At 35.6% G+C, this 4,901-nt stretch overlaps 1 pseudogene; it reads right to left on the reverse strand.

Moving 5' to 3' along the window:
- On the reverse strand, positions 1 to 900 carry LOC148949232 (uncharacterized; annotated as a pseudogene).
- Positions 901 to 4,901: the final 4,001 nt, after the last annotated feature.

Here is a 4,901-nt window from a genome sequence, read left to right on the forward strand (position 1 = left end):
TTAAAAACTATCTGAACATACTGAAAAAATACTATCTGCAGTAGGATAGGCCGGAGCTTTGTTCTTGCAGAGTCTAAACTTTGATATACCAGTTTCGTGAGCGGTCCTTAAGATTATGGCAGCCTCAGTAGATCTAAGTGCCGATTTCATGGTTTCGTAAATATGTGGGTCCACTGGATTAGGAAGTGAGGCGCCATGTATTGTTTGAATTACACTTGGTTGATCATTTTGTGAGGCGCCATTTATTCTTTGAATAACACTTGGTTGATCATTTTGAAAATCTTTTAGTTTTTTGGACAAAAAACAAACATTCAGAGAAGGCTTATTAAAAGCCGATTTATTGTTTTCAGACTCTGTACTAAAAATCTGTGTTTCGTAAGAGCCATGGTATTTCACATAATTCATTGGCTATGTATACCGTTTTGTTAACGTTACTTTTTTGTTCTGGGTTTCTTTTATTGTTTTCATCATAGGCGTCATTAATCTGGAACTCATTTTCTTCCTCCAGTCGAAAATATTCCACCATATTCTCTTGGTAGTCAACCTTTTCCATGTCCTTGCACTCTTTAGTTTCCATGCACTCTTTAATTTCCATGCACTCTTTAATTTCCTTGCACTCCTTGAACTCCATGTCCAGCTTATCATTGTCAAAATTCCCTTTGGTATCAATCTTTTCTGACACTTTTGCTTTAAAGTGTGTTTGGTAACCATCCTTGTTGATTTTAACTCCCTGTTGTTCATCTTTTTCTCTGGATTTGCATATTATACTTACCATTTTGAGCTCATATTCTCTCAAATACCTGTTATTTCTTCTTTCAAGCTTGAGAATTTCATTTTTTTTTCTTTGTATATGTTGATGGCTTTGCCACGAGAGCCTCTTTTCTTTTTGTTTTGACCCATCATCCGAATAGAAATTACGAGTAAAACTAAAAAGACACGTATTTCTTAAAAACTACATCCACGAGTTTTTTAAAGGGGATCCAAACTTAAATGAATAAACCATTACTAGAGAGCAGTTGGATGTCAAATCTCCCTAAGAAGAGACCGAAACTGCTTCTCTTTCAACAGCTTGAAACTTTGCGGAAAGAAATTCAAATGAATTTACTGAAAAAATGTGCATTTTTAGTTTGATATACATGTGCTGATATTTATTCCTTAAAATCTTAATAATTTTTTATTTCTTACAATTATAAAAGTGAAAACATTAAAAAAAAATACAGTAAAGTACAAATTATATTCTAGGCTTTAAACAGCATAGGGTTTAGAACCCTACTTAGATTAATTTCTGCTTGTTTTGAGTTTGACTTATTTTAATTTCTGTTTGTTTTGGATTTCATTTATTTATTGATACTGATATATAGTAGTTTTATGCTTGGTAGATTATTTTATTCTATTCTTTTTTCATTTTTGGTTTAATGGAGTTCTTTACTTTTTTTTGGAAAAACTTATTTTGTGCAAAAAGTTTTTGTGATTAATTTCTGTTCGTTTATATTGACATAGTTTTTTTTTCAGGGAGAAAGATTGAGTCTCTTCTGAAGTTAAACAACCATCCCTTCCACAAAAACCTTAAATACCTTAAGCATAACTTACGACCCTTGCCCCTAATCTCTGGGGTTTGTTTCAACCCCAAAAGTCTTGTTATATGATATTTAGACTATTTTGAATAGAAGGGCTATCTCAAAATTTCTAGTGGACGCATTTCAGGACAATACGTCGTGTGTGTAAGGTGGATGGGGTAGCTGCCCTCTGATCACTTTGCCTCTTACTAGATCCCTCTGCTCTCTGATCCTTACCCTCTGATCACTTTCAGCACTAGATTGTCTAATTGCTAATCCAATGAGCCCCCTCCAATGTTTATATGACCACACTTTCTATAAAAACCCTATATGTCCCCATGGCGTAACTTGCAACCCTTGCCCTTAGGTCTGGGGGAATTTGTTATCCTCAGACGTAATTTCCAGACCTTTCTGATGGGCAGAACAAAATGGCTATATCAAAATTTGCCCTTTGATCCCGTTCGAAAAAGGCACTAGTTTCTCAATTTCCAATCGAATGAGCCTTTTTGAAGCAGCTACGACAAAACTATAAAAACCTTATATGCCCCAAGGGCATAACTTACGACCGTTGTTCTGAGGGCTAAGGGGGAAGGGTTGTCATCCTCAAAGAGTTAATTTCCAGAATTTTCAACTACGTTGAAAAATTAGCAAAATTTTCAAAATTTTGATTGTATGTATTTGGGGAAATGGCAGCCGTGAGAGGGGGGTTAGTGGCCCTCCAATTACTTTCAACGATTAAAAAGAGCACTAGTTATTTCAATTTCAAATCGAATGAGCCCTTTTTGAAGTTTCTACAAGCTTACTGTAAAAACCTTATATGCCCCCAGACCATAACTTACAACTCTTGCCCTGAGGGCTTTTAGGGGCTGTCATCCTTAAAGATCTAATTTCCCTAACTTTCAACTACGTTGAACAAAACGGCTATCTAAAAATTTTTATTGGATGTGTTTGGGGAAATGGTGGGCTTGAGAGGGGGGTTAGTCACCCTCCAATCACTTTCGACTATTACAAAAGGCACTAGCCCTTTGTATTTACAATCGAATGCGTCCTTTTTCAAGTTTCAACGACTAATCTTTCAATAAAAACCTTATATTCCACAGGGCATAACTTATAACTCTTGCCCTGAGGGCTCTGAGGGGGTTATCTTCCTCAAACACCTAATTTCCAGAACTTTTTACTACGTTGAACAAAATGGCTATCTCAAAATTTTGATTGGATGTGTTTGGATAAATGGTGGGCGTGAGAGGGGGTTAGTTGCCCTCCAATCCTTTTCACCTATTAAAAAGGGCACTAGCCATTGCAATTTCCAATCGAATGAGCCCTTTTTGAAGTTTCTACGACAAAACTTTCTATGAAAACCTTATATGTCCCCAGGGCATAACTTATAACCCTTGTCCCGAGGGCTGTGGATGGGTTGTCATCCTAAAAATGGGTTGTCAGACCTAATTTTCAGAACTTTCAACTACGTTGAACAGAATGGCTTTCTCAAAATTTTGATTGGATGTGTTTGGGGAAGATATGGTCATGATAGGGGGGTTAGTTGCCCTCCAATCACTTTCGACTATTAAAAAGGGCACTAGCCCTTTGAATTTCCAATCGAACGAGCCCTTTTTGAAGTTTCTACGACAAAGCTTTCTATAAAAACCTAATATGCCCCCAGGGCACAACTTACACCCCTTGCCATGAGGGATGTGGGGGGGGGGGGGAGTGTCCTCCTCAAAAACATATAATTTCGATGTGGAAAGCAACTACGCTGAAAATAATGGATTTCTATAAATTTTAATTGGATGTGTTTGGGGAAATGGTGGGCGTGGAAGGGATGTTAGCTGCCTTCCAATTACTTTCGACTATTAAAAAGGGCACTAGCCATTCCAATTTCCAATCGAATAAGCCCTTTTCGAAGTTTCTACGAAAACTCCTACGATACGAAGTGCCCTGGTCTGGAAAAAAAATACATTGTGCCAACATCGTTCTTTACTTTTACTACTGCGCTGCCTATGATTTATATTTTTTTTTGTCGTCGATGTTTTGAAAAACAAAAGCACACTGTTAAAGATACATATAGTTTTCAATAAAACGGAAAGGACATAACAGGCTTTAGACTTTTATGGTTTGGGAACGGAGAAAGGGGCATTAGCCAAACTCCTATTGGTAGTAATTTTTGTTGATCATATAAAAATAAACCAGACTACGCACGGGAAACACCTCTCTTGATATGTTCTAATATGAATAGTTTTGCTCCCTCAGCTTTGCCCCCTTCGGGTGGGACTTACTATCTTCCCCATTTTTTATCTCTCTTGTCAAATCTTAAACAGTTTTTCAATAGCCTATGGCTCTTGGTGCCCTATCAACATTTCTGGCCTTCTTGCTTTTGGTATACGGCTATATACCAAAGATTGGTCTAATATTTTCAATTCGCAAAATCTTGATGCAAAAATTCCTACTTTACATAAGAAACTAAATGAGAGATATTTAACTTTTTTTAAGAAAAAAGATTCTAAAAGTGTCTCCAGCAATAAACCCTAAATCAATCAAACAACTTAATAAGAAATAAATTAAAGCTTTAAAAAATGGGAAATAATATGAGACTAACACACTAATAAAAATACTAAAGAAAGAAACGTGTGAATCTGCCCAATAATATTATGAAAAATAAGGTTAAAGAACTGTTTAATAGCAATCTAAAAAATTGGCATTCTGACATTAAAGAGTTGTGTGGCAAGAATAATCCCAATCAACCTGAGCCACCTGCCAATGACGCAGTAAGTTATAGACTTTTACAGTGAGAGAAGGAGGCGATAGCCAATCTCTTGTTTGTAGTGATTTTTGTTCGTTTCAAGCTTGATTTGCATATTCAATTTCAGTTTCAATTTCAGTTTATTTATTCATTTACGTTAATATATATATTGTATGTTTGTTTCAACTATTTTAGTTGCTTCAGCTAAAGACAAAGCTATTTTCTTGCGAAAACACACAAAATCAGAAAAAATGTTCAATGTTCCTTTAGTACCTACGCAATTAAACTAAAAATGAATATATTTATGCATAGTTTCAACTAGCTATGGCTAAGTTTACTAAAGAAAGGCTGTTTACTTGCGAAAACATACAAAATCAGAAAAAATGTTCAATGTTCCTTTAGTACTTACGCAATTAGTATAAAAATGAAGATATTTATGCAGAGTTTTCAACTAGCTATGGCTAAGTTTGCTAAAGACAAGCTATTTGCTTTCAAAAACACACAAAATCAGAAAAAAGTTCAATGTTCCGTTAGCACCTACACACTTAGGCTAAACATGAGGTTATTTATGCAGAGTTTCAACTCGCGATGTCTAAGTTTGCTAAAGA

Source organism: Artemia sp. Qi Xiang Cuo, chromosome 8 (genome assembly GCF_049724085.1).
Source record: "Artemia sp. Qi Xiang Cuo chromosome 8, ASM4972408v1, whole genome shotgun sequence".
In the NCBI taxonomy this organism is placed as follows: Eukaryota; Metazoa; Arthropoda; class Branchiopoda; order Anostraca; family Artemiidae; genus Artemia; species Artemia sp. Qi Xiang Cuo.